General features: G+C 44.3%; 1 protein-coding gene across 2 annotated transcripts in view; it reads right to left on the reverse strand.

The window, feature by feature from the left end:
* The window catches only part of DISP3 (dispatched RND transporter family member 3), a 131,937-nt gene that overhangs the window by 104,194 nt on the left and 10,880 nt on the right, over nucleotides 1–16,863 (reverse strand). The gene's annotated exons all lie outside the window — the stretch shown is intronic.

The following is a 16,863-nucleotide window of genomic DNA, read 5'->3' on the forward strand; positions in this document are numbered from 1 at the left end:
AGGTCAGGAGTCCGGTACAAGGCTGGGGGTCAAGATTCAAAAACAAGAGGACAAGGCAAGGCAGCTCGTACTGTAGCAAGCACAGCAAACACAAAATATGCTCAGAAATCAGCCCAGGGCTGACTGAAGCTATATACTAGAAGGAGCCAATGGGAAAGCTTACCCAGGAGTGAGGTTAGAGGTAAGTCGAACGCCTGTAGGAGAATGCAGGGTGCAGGGCAGGTGTACAGGCAGCATTGTGATTGCCAGGGTCCGTGGTATTGGTGCGCGCGTGCGACCTCGACAGGGGCACGCAGCGGCGCCTGTGCTAACCAGCTGTCTTGCTGGTACTTGCGGGAGTCCGTTGCGTCAGCGCATGCGTGTGCGTGCCCCCGTCGATTCGGGAGCAGTGGCGGCATGCGCCCTGAGTGTGCGCGTGCCTCCGACGCGAGGAGCGGGTGCGCGTGGATCCCTGGAGTGGAGAGTCACGGGAGGTAAGGGCTGCGAGCGGCCGGCCCTTACAACAACCCTGCATAGTTGCCAACTCTCTCTGAATGTCAGGGAGAGTCTCTGGCTCACAATTACTGAACAAGGGGTTACACGAGCGAACACCACATTTTACCAGTAGCTGCCAAAATTCTGGCATTGTTGCACGATGCTTACATCTTTACCAAACTACTGTAAATGCCTGCTGTGGATTTGGGCAGATTCCTTCAGCTAGTGTAACTCTTAAAACCGTCATTAACCCATTGCTTTAATCACATACCTTTTCGAATTTCATCTACATCAGCATTTGCAGCAGAGAATGTCACCAATTCCGGAAGTCTTTGAATGTGTGTTATGCCATGCAGATGAGGTCCTTGTATATTGCTCTAACAGGAACATGACAACAGATTCCACAAAATCCTGAACATTCTTTGGGGCAGGTTTGATTTATCCTGGATGAAAAGGATCACATACTGCTCCAAGGCCATAGAATTTCAGCACTTGCAAAATAACCAGATCATTATGCAGGTAGAATTTGAGCTATCCTGGTAATGCCAGAACCAAGTTTTGTGTCAGATGTTTAGAGAGTGATGGGACTGGCAAATCACGTGGAGAAGTATTTCCGTCATCTTGCATCATTCACAGTCATTTCAATCCTGGTCTGAGAAAAATGAGTGGTGCTGGGGTGAAGTACAACATCAAGCCTTTTGAAAGCTTAAAGATGAACTCCACTCATCAAGCGTCCCTACACAATACTCACTAACAGAAACTACTGTTGCAGCTAACGCATCAGGATACGGTCTTGAGGCAGGTGTGGACAAAAATATAAAAAAGACTTCGGAGCCAGTCAAAAATGTTAGGGGCCAGAGTTTTGTTAAACAGGTGGCTCTCTGCCCCATCTCCACTACCCCCTGTTGGCAGCTCTGTTTGTCAGTGTTTATTTGTGACATACTGTACTCTGACACACACTAACACACACAAACTGACACTGTCCCCGCTGAGTGCCGTGCATGGGATCTATTTCAGTATTCTGTCCAATGCAGCCACCTGCCTCGGCCTGCTTTCTGTTGTTTTCCTGCCCAAACGAAGGCAATTGCACATGCGTGCGCCTGTGCACGCACTGCTCTATCCTTTCTATTTCACCTCTACTGTATCATGTCAAGCATAATAAACCAGTGGGAAACTAGCACTCAGCACAAAGAGAGAGCAAATTCTAGGTGCCAGACATTGAAATTGTAAGTGCACTTTCCTTCCCTGGTCTAGGGGGGTACTAACACAGAAACAGACAGGTAACATTTGGTGACCTATCATTTTTATGTCCAGGGGACTGTGAGATGCTGAAAAAAAGAGATGCCCAGTTTGAAAAGTGAGCATTAGCTGTGAACTTTATCTTCCCATCTGCTTTGTCTCAAGTTTGTTGTTAAAACTGACCATACTGTAGAGATCATACTTAATACAACTGGGCTTCAAGGACTTGAATAAGCTGGCCTCATAGAAAACTGCATTTTCGGCTATGTTTACTAAGATACTCCTGCAAAATTGTACATGTGCCAGAAAAGATGCTAATTACAGCAGACACCTTATCAAGAGCTCCAGTTCATGAAAGTCCATTTGCAGGGAACATACTGTACAGTTAGAATAAGAAGGCACACGTGTTTGTGGATTCCGTTCACATTAGAATTCCTAGCTTATTGATGCCCAGCAATCAATGACAGCAAGTGAGCAAGTACTGTCAATAAGATTGGTTAGAAAGTGGAACATACCCCAGGATGCGGCTCTATTCTGCCAGTCAAGGAAGATCTTCAACTTGTTAAAAAAGGGTGGTGATTCCAGTTAACTCGAGACAAGAAATATTAGTTAAACACTAAGGCATAACTAAATGAAGACCCCAGGGCACAACAGCCAGTGTGGCGGCCTTGTCCCAGTGTGCCGTTTCGACATGCAGTGGAGACATGTGAAACCTGACTAAAGTATAGCTTGACAAGAAAAGAAAACAATTAATCTCATCTCCTCTTCATTAATGACCCTGACAAAAAGTTAGTTCTTCTGGGAGAACTCGATATACCTCATGCTGGTGGATTATTTCTCTAAATATATAGAGGTACATCAGCTAAACTGACTGTGATTTCTACTGAAGCTGTTAAATATATCTTTGTAAGACATGGAAATCAGAATTTGTATTTTCTAACAGGCCATAGTTCAGTGCTGCATACTGTCAGACTTTTGCTATGGACTTTGGATTTACACACATCACTAGCAGTCCACAATATCCACACATGAAGCAGAGCTAGCAGTGACAACAATGAAGAGTCTGTGGAAAAATCAGTAAGGTGCTACTAATGTAGCAAAACCATTACAGCATGGATTGTCATCTGCACAAACTTTCAATGGGATGAGTCCTCATCTCGAAGTTATCACCTTTTCTGATCATGGACAAACTTGGAAGAGTTTCGAAGAAGAGAAGCAGACTGTTAAAGATGTCATCAGCTGTATTACAATCAACAGAATACTACCCATACATTGCCACAACTTAGTCGGGGTCAGAGTGTTTGAATAACTACCAAACAAACGCCAAGGTTTTAGCTTGCTCAGACAGCAAGAGGGCTAGTTCAATGCAATAGAGTCCGCTTGTGCCATATGGTCAGCAGGTACTAAATGACATTGCCAATGGACAGCAAGAAGCCCCAAACCCTCCAACTGAAGTTCCAGAGGGTTTGTAGTAAACTGGGTCGGGAAGGTTTCGTGAATCCCACAGACATTGGACTTACATTATAAAGAACTATCACTTTTCCAAGCTAAAGAGAGTCAGTTTCTTAAAAATAAAAAATAAAGCACACCTGTTAATGTATGGTTATTAACGCGTTCTCAGAGAGAGATTTTGTTTACTGAGAAGGGTACGTATACTGTGAAGGGTTCTGGTACAAGCTCTCAGAGCACTTGTTTACTGGGGGTGGGCTTCAGGCAGCCACATTGAAGTAAAAAAAGTTGCATAGTACATTTCAGACTTATATCCATTGCTCTCTCCCTCTCTAATGGTGAGTCCCCTACACACATTTCAAAGTTATTCCCTTTGTATGCAGTGTACTATCCAACTGGTGGTCTTACCTCTTCACTGCTAGAGGGATCTGCAACTCAATGTATTTCAGTACCCCTCTAATAGTGATAGGTGCAAACCACCACCAGTGCTCAGTAAACACTAAATATTTTGCATACAAGTAGTGTACCTGTCCAGGACTGAAGAGGTTCAACAATAATTGGGCTGCTAATACTATATAGTGAAAGTCAACAAGTTTTCACTGAATTCAATAAAACATATTTCAGTGAATGCATATATGCTTAATAATAGTAACATTATAATTATATTAATTAGACCTAAACAATTGCTTCGCTTGCATATGTGCAGAACTACCATGCAACTAGGCACGGGCGGAACTGTCAAAATCCGTTTCCCGGTCTTCCCATCAAAAATCCGTTCCGCGGTGTAGAATCCGTTGACGAATTGTTCCAGTTTCAATCCAAAACCGCCATTAGACAATCTGGACGCATTTTTAAGAATCCAATCCACAGACTCCGTTGTCGGATTGTTAAAAATCCGACCATAGATTATTAATTCGCCATGTGGATTGTCCGTAATAGAAAAATAAAAAACGAAAATGGCGAGTCGCCCTTTTTGAGAAATTTAAAATCTGCGGACCAAAGGAACCAGCCAATCAGAGGCGGATCCAAATCTGCAACAACAACAAAAACCGCCCATCCCTACATGCTACCCACTAGAGTACAGAATGAAATAATGTTGCAGGAAAAATAGTTTTCATGGTTTAGGTTTTTTCGATTCCTGAACAAAAAAACTGAATCAATGTGTCCAGCATGCCAGATAAACATATTATATTCACTGCTAGTGAACACTTAAAGGAACCTAGTATTCTATGTAGCAATTATTTTTTTGCTGTCTTTCCAAAATGGCTTCTTGGCAAAGGTATCTACAGTATACTGAAAAAAAATATCTAATATTGCTTTTCCGAGAAAAGCAATGCAGTCACTGGCAGAATACAGTTTCTCTCTGCAGAGCACAGGACGTGTAAGCATGAAGAAAATCATCCACTGGGGATACACACATGCAGGTATAGCCCAGTGGTTCATAACCTCCGATGAGACGTGTTAAGCTATTATGGCTTCGAAAATTATATATATATATGCTGCATTCTGCCCCCCACCCCAATTTATCCCTATGCTAATTAGTAAAATGTTTACTTTATTACATTGCTAGAAGGCAGATAACTAGGAACATTATTTTTGTTGGAAATAATTATATCTATATATGCAAATCCAGGCTTATAATGCATTGGCCAAAGGATTGACACTAATGAACCTTACTTATGAGAAGCATAATAGATATTAAACGTAATAAATTGTCATGTTGGATGTAATGTAGCATTGGAGATTTTTTGTCTACTGTACATTAGGTCACTAACCAGTAGCACTCCTATTGATTATATATATTGTGACAGATACCAAGGAATGGTAATAAATTCCATATATAGGGCTCCCAGGATACTGAACAGTTTCTATCCTGTTTGGCCTGGGAGTGCAGCCTCATAATACATGCACTCCATCCCACAGTTTGGCAAGTGCTGGAACTGAGGGATGAGGGATCCAGACCAGAGTTTGTCTGCTGCCTGATTTCTGTCACCTGTCGTGCTAATTAGAAATCAGGTATTTAAGACTGATTTCCTGGTTCCTCTTCCCTCTCCCCAAGAGCCTGGAGACAGGAAGGCTGCTGGAAGCAGAGAGGTGAAAAGCCTCTCCCCAAACAGGTTAAATCATTCTGTTCCTTTTTGTCTAAAACTGCAAAGTACCTTGTTTTGTTGTTGGAAGTGGAAAAGCCACTTCAACCCTGAGTCAGGGAAAACCTAAGTTAAGTTATTGCTCAGGTGAGCAGCTTTTTGTTTTGCTGTGTTTCTGTTGTATGCACTGTGGCAGTCTCAGTGCCTGGGACTGAATAAACCAAACATAGCCTGTTTAAAGGAACAGCACATTTAACCTACCCTAAAAGACCGTGTTCTAACAGTCCGGGACAGACGGCGGAGCCCCGGAGTAAGCCGTTTGTCACAATATATATATATATATATATATATATATATATATATATATACAGTTAGGTCCGGAAATAATTGGACACTGATACAGGTTTTGTTATTTCGGCTGTGTACCAAAATAAATTCAAATTACAGTTAAATAATGAATAGGGGGTTAAAGTGCAGTCTATCAACTTTAATTTGAGGGTATTCACATCAAAATTGGAGGAAGGGTTTAGGAATTACATCTCTTTAATATGTAGCCCCCTCTTTTTCAAGGGACCAAAAGTAATTGGACAATTGACTCAAAAGCTGTTTCATGGACAGGTGTGGGCTATTCTTTCGTTATTTCATCATCAATTAAGCAGGTAAAAGGTCTGGAGTTGATTCCAGGTGTGGCATTCGCATTTGGAAGCTGTTGTTGTGAACCCAGAACATGCGGTCAAAGGAGCTCTCAATGCAAGTGAAACAGGGCATCCTTAGGCTGCAAAAAAAAAATCCATCAGAGAGACTGCAGGAACATTAGGAGTGGCCAAATCAACAGTTTGGTACATTCTGAGAAAAAAAGAGAACGCACTGGTGAGCTCTGCAACACAAAAAGGCCTGGACGTCCACGGAAGACAGCAGTGGTGGATGATCGTAGGCTCCTTTCCATGGTAAAGAAAAACCCCTTCACAACATCCAGCCAAGTGAAGAACACTCTCCAGGAGGTAGGCATATCATTATCCGAGTCTACCATAATGAGAAGACTTCACGAGAGCAAATACAGAGGGTTCACCACAAGGTGCAAACCATTCATAAGCCTCAAGAATAGAAAGGTCAGATTAGACTTTGCCAAATAATATCTAAAAAAAGCCAGCCCCAGTTCTGGAACAGCATTCTTTGGACAGATGAAACTATGATCAATCTGTACCAGAATGATGGGAAGAAAAAAGTATGGAGAAGGCTTGGAACGGCTCATGATCCGAAGCATACCACATCATCGGTAAAACACGGTGGAGGCAGTGTGATGGCATGGGCATGCATGGCTTACAATGGCACTGGGTCACTAGTGTTTATTGATGATGTGACAGAAGACAGAAGCAGCCGGATGAATTCTGAAGTGTATAGGGATATATTGTCTGCTCAGATTCAGCCAAACTCAGCGAAGTTGATTGGACAGTGCTTCACTTTACAGATGGACAATGACCCAAAACATACTGCGAAAGCAACCCAGGAGTTTTTTAAGGCAAAGAAGTGGAATATTCTGCAATGGCTGAGTCAATCACCTGATCTCAACCCGATCGAGTATGCATTTCACTTGCTGAAGACAAAACTTAAGGCAGAAAGACCCACGAACAAACAACCACTGAAGACATCTGAATTAAAGGCCTGGCAAAGCATCACAAAGGAGAAAACCCAGCGTTTGGTGATGTCCATGCGTTCCAGACTTCAAGCAGTCATTGCCTGCAAAGGATTCTCGACAAAGTATTAAAAATGAACATTTTATTTATGATTGTGTTAATTTGTCCAATTACATTTGAGCCCCTGAAATAAGGGGACTGTGTATGAAAATGGTTGCAATTCCTAAACGTTTCATCCGATATTTTTGTTCAACCCCTTGAATTAAAGCTGAAAGTCTGCACTTCTATTGCATCTCGGTTGTTTCATTTCAAATCCATTGTGGTGGCGTACAGAGCCAAAATTATGAAAATTGTGTCAGTGTCCAATTATTTCCGGACCTAACTGTATATATATTATATATATATATATATATATATATATATATATATATATATATATATACACACACAATCACACAAACATATTCTCTCTCCCTCTCTCTCGTGAGAAAAATTTTGTGAACCCCATTGATAATTACGGAAATGCCATAGTTTTTCCATGATAACCTTCTTGAACAAAACCAGTCTTAAATATCCAATAGGGTTTATATTAACCAATTTCATGTCTTTTGAAATAAAATGCTGTTTGAATTAGACAAACAATTAATAATTAAGACTCAGGGTATGTGCAAAAGTAAGTGAAATCCCAGTTTTATCAGATAAAATAAAGGGGATAATTAGAATCAGGTGTTGAAATAATTAGGTAGATCTTCAGTGGTGAGTTTGGGAGGCTCCACCATATATAAAGATCAGAAACTTTGTGCGTTAGGTCTTCACCATACAGGTGCGGAAACATGTCATGCCACGATCATAACAAATCTCTGAGGACCTCAGTGCGAGGATCGGGCGCAGGCGTCACCCGAGAAGGCAGCATCAGCAGCAGACTCCGCTCCAGACTTTGATGAAAACTGACTGCTGCTATCCCACGCCACTACCTGCTGTGCTGAGTTTTCTCAGCAACGAATCAAGAGGCTGATTCTTGCAGCAGCCTCTGCTGCTGCACTCCTCTGTGATTGGCTCATCTCCCTTTATATGCTCAGCTAGTGCTGCTACAATTTGGCTGAGCATAGTTGCTATCTTCCTGTGACATCGTCCTAGTCGCAAGCACTTTACTCCTGCCTTGCCTTGTCTTGCCTGCTTTGCTGTCCTTTATCTTTCACTTCTATGGAAACATGGCTACCTCTCAACGCGTGCAGCGGTTAAACCTACTCCCCTAGTTCCGGATGTCCCAACACCAAGTTCTACTCACGCCTAATCGCCATTTCAGCTGTCGTGGGTTTCTAAACCAATGTTTTATTCAATTTGAACTTTCTCCCTCTCGCTTTGTGTCTCAGCATTCTAAAGTCGCCTATATCATATCGCTGTTAACTGACGACGCCCTGGGAGAGATGACTGGATCTCACAAGTAGCCTCTCTTTTCACTCAGGAGCTCAGAAGGGCTTTCGACACTCTAAGACGCAAGGTAATGGCCTCTTCTTTCTTCTAGCATATCTCTCAAGGCACCTGGATGGTGGCCCGCTACGCAGTCGAATTTCGGACCCTCGCAGCAGAGTCCGGATGGAACGACGAAGCACTAGCAGCAGTTTTTTGGCAGGGCCTTATGGAGAATCTAAAGGATGACCTCACTATGCTGGAACGTCCTAATAATTTGGAGGATCTCATCACCTTGTGTATCCGCATGGATCAGCGTCTTCGGGAGAGAATAGTGGAAAGGTCCCAGCGCGAAGGAGGTACACGTTCTTTTCTTCATCTTCCAGCGGTTCCCGTTACCAAGAATTCCCTGGATCCAGATGAGGCAATGCAGCTCGGAGGTAACAATCGGCCAGTGAGAAGCAGCGCAGATGCAATTTCGGGCTCTGTATGTATTGCGGAACCACCGGGCATCAGGCTCTCCGCTGTCCCAACAAACCTGGAAATGCCAAATTTCAGTGAGAGATGGGAGAATCACACTGGGAACATTACATACTTCTTCCTCTTCTTTATCTACTAAGGCGATGCTGCCTATCAAGTTGACCGGGAAATCTTTCACGGCCAAAACTCGGGCCTTTCTGGACTTTGGGTCAGGTGGTAACTTTATCGACCAGGCTTTCGCGGAGAAAGATGGCATTCATTGATACAATGAAAATCTCCGTTAAGATTGAAGGTGATCGATGGCAGACCGCTACAGCCCACGTATATTATTTGGTGACGACTCTGCTACAGTTGAAGACAGGTATGGATCACATGGAAATGATTCAACTGGACGTAATTCACACCCCCACTATTGATGTAATTCTGGGGTTTCAGTGGCTTCATCTCCATAACCAGGTTGTAGATTGGTCGTCTTCTCAACTCAGACATTGGAGCTCTTGTTGTCTTAAGAACTGTTCTGTTCCATCGCAAACGTTGGCTGGGGTATCGATACAGTACCAGTGGATGCAAAATCCAACCTTCCTAATATCTACTCTTTTTGATAAAGTTCTGTCCAAGGAACTGCCACCACACCGGTCCTTTGACTGTCATATTAATCTTTTGCATGGGTCGGTTCCTCCCCGGGGAGCTTCCTATCCACTTTCACCTCCGGAGAACCGCTCCATGAAGGAGAACATTCAGGAGAACCTCCAGAGGGGATTCATTTGAGAATATGCTTCCCCTGCGGGCACAGGGTTTTTCTTCATTAAAAAGAAAGATGGAATGCTACGGCCGTGCATCGACTACCGAGGACTCAACAAAAACCCTCATCTCCAAGCTGTTTGACAGGTTGCAAGGAGCCTCTATCTTTACCAAATTAGATTTGCGAGGGGTTTATAATCTGGTCAGAATTTGTCAGGGTGATGAATGGAAGATGGCCTTTAATACGCGGGACGGCCACTACGAGTATCTGGTCATGCCTTTCGGACTCTGTAACACTCCTGCCATATTTCAGAACTTTGTGAACTAGATATTTAGGGACCTTAGACAAATATGTCATCGTATACTTGGATGACAATCTGATTTTCTCAAAATCAGCACAGGAACATCCAGAGCTTGCGAGGCAGGTTCTAAAACGATTAAGGCAGAATCGCCTGTTCGCAAAGCTGGAGAAATGCCAATTCCACCAAACCAGTACCTCCTTCCTGGAATACATCATTTTCGATACTGGATTAGCCATGGACCCAGATAAAGTCAAAGCCGTTATGGAATGGCCTCGTCCGATCAGCCTGAAGGCGGTCCAGCGGTTTCTAGGATTTGCCAAATATTACCGCCGATTTATTCAGAACTTTTCTTCCATTCTGACCCCCATCACTGCCTGAACCAAAAAGGAAGCGGATCCTTCTAAATGGTCTGTTGAAGTGGTTAATGCATTTGATAAACTAAAGACAGCCTTCGCCTCGGTCCCAGTTCTGGTACATCCAGATCCCTTTCTCCCCTTTACTCTGGAAGTAGACGCATCGGATGTTGGGGCAGGAGCAGTGCTATCTCAGTGAAAAAAACCTAAAGCCAGATTTCATCCGTGTGCATTTTTCTCCAAATGATTTTACCCAGCCGAACGGAACTATGACGTGGGCAATCGGGAACTTTTGGCCATAAAGATGGCTTTACAAGAATGGAGGCATCTGCTGTAAGGGACAGAGAATCCAGTGACCATACTCAAGGATCACAAAAAACATTTTGAACATTGAGGGAGCCCGACGATTGGGGTCATGACAAGCGCGGTGGGCATTATTCTTTTCTCGCTTTAACTTCATCATCTCTTACTTACCAGGTTCCAAAAACATGAAGGCGGACGCTCTTTCCCGTCAATTATTGGTCGATGATATTGCGGAGGATCACGTTGAACCTACTCTTCCATCTTCACGCATCATCTCAGTGGCTACCTTTGACTCCCTAGATGACATCATTCAGGATCAAACCCAAATCCCAGAGGGCCTCGTGGTTCCAGAAGGATGACTGTTCGTCTCACCAGCCTTCCAAAGAAAGGTATTGGAATAAAACTCATTTGATATTCTGAACCCAAAATAATTTTACTTGTGTATTATTTTACCCAATTTCACAGGACATAGTTCTAAAACATCTGGTCTTCCGGGTGAAAGGAGGACCATAGAACTACTGGAACGAAACTTTTGGTGGCCTGGACCTCTTGCCATGGGCGGAATTCTCCCATAATAACTTGCGGAGCAAGTCATCACAGAACTCACCCTTCTTTGTTAACTTTGGTTTCCATCCCTCTGCTCTTCCCTCTCCAGGAACTGCATCCGGTGTCCCTGCCATGGATGACTGGATCCATCAGCTACAGGAACTATGGGGGAAGACTCAGAGAAAACTGCAGAGGGCAGTAACCACACAAAAAAAACTCAGGTGGATCTACATCATCGGGACAGCCCAATATACCATCCCGATGGCCAAGTATGACTGTCTACTAAAAATATACGCCTAAAGGCACCCTTAGCAAAGTTACCTCAAAAATCCATCGGGCCTTGCGTCTTCCACTATCCATGAAGATCCCATCGGCATGTCATATCTCCAAAAACCTTTGTACAGGATCCCAGGTCTCCTGTGTCTGCGCCTCCTCCGGAACCTCTCCTAGTGGAAGGACAACAGGAGTTTGAGGTGCAGATGATCCTGGACTCCAAACTGTCCAGAGAACATTCAGTACCTTGCTCATTGGAAGGGCTTTGGCCCTGAAGAACGTACCAAGGATTGATTTCATGCTCCTCGTCTGGTATAGGCTTTCCACCGGAGATACCCCTCGAAGCCGTGTCTGGAGCGCCCGGAGGTCGCTCCTGAAGTGGGGGAAGGGGGTACTGTGAGGATTGGGCGCGGGCGTCACCCCGAGACGGCAGCATCAGCAGCAGACTTCACTCCAGACTTTGATGCAAACTGACTGCTGCTATCCCTCGTCACTACCTGCTGTGCTGAGCTCTCTCAGCAACGAATCAAGAGGCTGATTTCTGCAGCAGCTTCTGCTGCTGCACTCCTCTATGGATTGGCTCATCTCCCTTTATATGCTCAGCTAGTGCTGCTGCAATTTGGCTGAGCATATTTGCTATCTTCCTGTGACATCGTGCTAGTCGCAAGCACTTTACTCCTGCCTTGCCTTGTCTTGCCTGCTTCGCTGTCCATTATCTTTCAGTTCTACGGAAACCACGGCTACCTCTCAATTATCCTGTCTCTCTCCAACCCTCGACCAAGGCACGTGACCCCAACGATCCATACCCCCTACTACCAACGACCACAGCAAGTAATACTACGATTCTCCCTTCTCCAACCCTGACCCGGCTACCCACGACCATGACTCTGCATTCCGGATAGGACCTCCCGGCCTCAGGTCGGTGTTTCTGTATCCCCACCTCGGCCTTGTGGTTCAGTCCAGTTTGTGGTGGGCACTCATTACACTCAGAAAAGCAGTTATTAATGGTTAGTCTAGGAAGGGTTACAAAACCATTAAGGATGTGGGGCTCCACCAATTCACTGTAAAGACAGATAGTCTACAAATGGAGAAAGTTCAAGAGCACAGTCACTCTATCCAGGCGTGCCTGTGTGCGACAAAACGTGTCAGGGTACGTCATCACGCACGGTCATTACGTCATCACGCAGTTGCGCGACTAGCCGGGTCGCGCACGGAGCAGATTCGTGGCGGTTCAAACACAGAGGCTTTACTGTTGCTTCATTTGCAACTCCTGCGGACATTGTAAAGACTTATTGGGCTTCTTGGCGGACTGGTGTCTTTTGTCTCGATTGTGGACTACAGACGATGGGATAGCTGGATGGCGGTGACATTGATTCACAAATTGCCTATTTTATTTGGTTAAGCTCACCCGCCTCACTTTAATTTTTAATTGTCAGGTCATGATATATACTTGTGATGACCAGTCTACTGAGAGACATTTTCCACCAATACAGATACAGAGAACATGTGCAGGCAGAGTAGGACCCGCAGTAAAGGGTTAACAGTGACATGGTTGTAGGCTTATAATGCTTTGGCCAGAGGATTGACTAATGACCCTTTCTTATGAGAAGAAGAACAGATAGTATGTAACTTAATAATTTGTCATGTTGGATGAAGCATTAGGGCTTTTTTGTCCTTTGATGTATGTGTATATAAATAACGTGTGGATATATATGTGTCACTCCTACTTAAACATATCACACATTTAAAGATACAAAATGCTTTGTTGTATAACAAAAAGATAAATATTGAAATGTGTGGCTTCTCTTAATGTCAAAATGTCCATAGCACTTAAGTACCATGGACATTCCAGATTTTGGGTAATGTGATCGCTGGTGCACAACAATGTGTCCCTGAGCCCCTCTATGAGAGCCACAGTTATGATCCGTCCTAGACACAAGCAAAGATAGTTTCGCCAACACGGATGTTAACCAAACCAGCCATAATAAAGGAATGTCGGCCCTTTTGATGTTCACTAAATAATGGTGCAATTTTTTTCACCAGCACGCAATCAACCTGTGGAACTCGTTAGACAGGAGGGTAGAGCCAGAAAAAGTGTCCTGGGCACGGTGGTTGCGGGGGGCCTGGCCAGTGCTAGAAGTTGGGCCCGGCCTCTTTTGCATCCAGCTTCTGGGCTTCTGGTTGCCGGACCCGACTCCCAGATTCTCCTTCCTGTTCCCACACCGTCCTCTCTCTCCCACCGGTGTGTGCCGGAAGCTGGGTCTGACTTTACTGGTGCACCCAGCTTCCAGTGCGCACCAGAGGGAGAGAGAGGCCGGTGTCAGAAGAAGAAGCAGACAGAAGCTGGGGAGAGCCGGGAGCCGGGCCCCTGTGGCGAACACCAGAGGCCGAGTCTAGGTGCCGGGCCTGTTTGCCACCGCTGAGCCCGACTCTTCCCAGCAGCTGCTTGCCTCTTCCCACAGCAGGCTTCTCTTTCCTGCCGGTGCATGCCGGAAGCTGGGTGCACACGGAAGTCAGGCCCAGCTTCTGGTGCACACAGGCGGGAGAGAGAGGCATGCCCAGCATGGAGTGAGGCAGCAACAAATGGTGAGAGCTGGAGGCCAGCGGCAACCAGAAGTAAATGGTAATTGTATTTGTGTGGGGGGGTGGTAATTGTATTTGTGGGGGGGGTGGTAATTGTATATGGGGGGGTAGTGGTAATTGTATATGGGGGGGTAGTGGTAATTGTATCTGGGCGCTAGTGGTAACAATATCTGGGGTGTAGTGGTAACTGTATCTGGAGGGTAGTGGTAACTGTATCTAGGGGGTAGTAGTGGTTTTTGTATCTGGCGGGGGGTGTTTGTATCTGTGGGGGTGTTTGCATCTTGGGGTAGTGTACTGGTGTTTGTATTTGGGAGGTAGTGGTGTCTGTATTGGGAGGGGGTAGTGTGTATTGGGGGGGTTGTGTGGGCAGTGTGGGAGGGCGAATTGTATGGGTATTGAGGGAATTGTGTGTGTGGCGACGGGAGGAGGGGTAAATGAGTTTGAGGGGGTTATTGAGGGAGCGTGATTAAGATAGAGGGGGTAATTAATTGATAGTGGAGGGGGAGAGAGAGTGAAGAACAGTGGGGAAGAATGAGAGGGGGGGGGCAAATAGCAAACAGGATATAGCATTAACAGTTTTAAAACAGGGCCAGATCTATTCATAGATGGATACTAGAGGCATGCACAGATCTGGAGGCAGGGAGTAGGTGATGCCGCACCCAGCTGCTTCCACTACTTGCCACTGTGGAAGGCAAGATACTGGACTTTATGGACCACTTGGCAGTTCTTATGTTCTTACTATCAAGGAGTACTTCAGTATTGGGCGATACATTTTTTTATTTGGACTATCAGTTGATATTATAAGACAAGCTTTCGAGGTTTCTCCTCTCTTCTTCAGGTCTGGCAGATATTATCAAGGATTAACTCGGCTTTAAGTGTTATGCATGACGTTGTAAAATTGTCAGCTTTGCTGTTACATTGATGCTAAAAGAGGAGCAAAGATAAAACGCTAATGACTGTGTTCACATGTACCGTACTCCTGTATCATTCACCCCACTGTCACGTTTCATACTGTATAGTGCTTAAGCTGTGGGCAAGGATTCTGGGTATTAACATACATGCAAGCTAACACAGCAATGTTAAAAGATGCACTTTTAACTTACGTTTTAGTGCACATATATTAAAGTAATTGGGGGTAAATCCTCAGAAGGTCATTACATTTGTAACATTACGTTATCTCATTTTAACATATCGATATCCGTAACGAATATCCCCAAAAGGTGCTTAGCACTACGATATGAAGCCATTTTCCGTACAAACAAGGGAACGATAAATGTTAACGCACCGTAGGTTTACAAAAGAGATCCGCAGACCTCCGTTACTGTTAGCAAATGATAATAAGGCTTTGATATTAGGCACCTTCCAAAAGCCGCTCTTACTCATATCCAGACCATAATTATCATTGAGTTATTTCTTGGAACGCCTAAACGCAAATGTAATGAGTATATGTCTTAACCCTTTCATTACAAAATGGCACGTGTGTCCTACAAAGATATACAGTATATATTATGGATCTATTAAATGTCTGAAACGCATCACAAACTATATTATGTTTTTTAGTGATTAAAGTGATATGTTGGTGTGTGCTAATTAGAGGCGGGCGAATCCGCCCAAATCCGTTTCCCAGATTTTCGCTGATGTAACCCCCCAAATCCGTTTCCCAGATTTTCGCTGATGTAACCCCCCAAATCCGTTTCCCAGATTTTCGCTGATGTAACCCGCCCAAATCCGTTTCCCAGATTTTCGCTGATGGACAGTAAGCCCCAAAATCCGTTTCGCTGTGTAAAATCTGCAAACGGATTTGCGCGGTTGAAATCCAATGCGGATTCCCCAAAAAACGCCATTGGATACAACCCGTGGACGGATTTGTAGAACCCAATCCGCGGATTCAGCAATCGTTAGCGGATTCTTAACAATCCACCAAAGGATTGCTGAATCCGCGGATTTGGGTTCTCCAAATCCGTCGACGGGCTGCGGAATCCGCGGAGTGTGTTGGTAATAATAATGCAAAATCCGCAAACCGCGAATCGCCCTTTTTCAGATTGATCCCCTGAAATCCGCGGACCAAAGGAACGGCCGACCCGCCGCGGATTCAATTCTGCCCCAAAAATGAGTCCATATCTAGTGCTAATATGGTATATAATTAATGTACAATTAAAAACAATAATGTCCTGCCTTCCTTTATTTTAAGTGTACATTAATTAAAATGATATATTCATTTATATTGTTGAGGTATGTATGGATATACTTTTCATTATTATACTCCCATACTTTAAACAGTCATTATTACACTGTAGACCCCATAATTAAGTGAAAAAGTGAAGTGTCACAATTATACATTTCTCAATATTATAACAAGATTTGCATTGGATTTTGGTACGCACATGAAAATCTCCGTTAATAGCACTGCCTTAATAACGTGCCTAAAAGGTTTCACCAATGTGCACGATTCGGTGTACACTGGCGACACACTTTATTCGAGCTCGGCTAGTCCCACGAATTCGGGTATACCCGGGTGTATTGAGGTTTGTGACTGTTTTCTGCCCGAGTGCATTGAGTTATTTTCCAGGCAGGGATTGAAGCATTTTATTCCCGCTGGCTGCAATACTGCACAGTATATATATATATATACTGCATTACATTTCATGAATTTATGCCATCTGGTAGACACGCGAAGCATTGCAGCCTATTAAATCCTAATCATCATCATTTAACAGATCAGCCGCCCATCAGCCAGGCATGAACCCAGGCTGGGAAGGCAAATGCAACGGGGCTTGTCAGAGGTGAGGAGCGGCGCATTCCAGGTATCTGCCAGGTACATACTGGGTATTTGCTCGAATAAAGTGTGTCGCAGCAGTATTAGAGAACGTGTCTCAGAGACATGAAAATCACAGTTAATAGCGCTACCACTTTGACGAACGGACGTGATTTTTGCATCTCCTTAGTTTTGAGAATCCCCGTTAATAAAAAAAAGAAAATGAATGACCGT

Source organism: Ascaphus truei, chromosome 6 (assembly GCF_040206685.1).
Source record: "Ascaphus truei isolate aAscTru1 chromosome 6, aAscTru1.hap1, whole genome shotgun sequence".
In the NCBI taxonomy this organism is placed as follows: domain Eukaryota; kingdom Metazoa; phylum Chordata; class Amphibia; order Anura; family Ascaphidae; genus Ascaphus; species Ascaphus truei.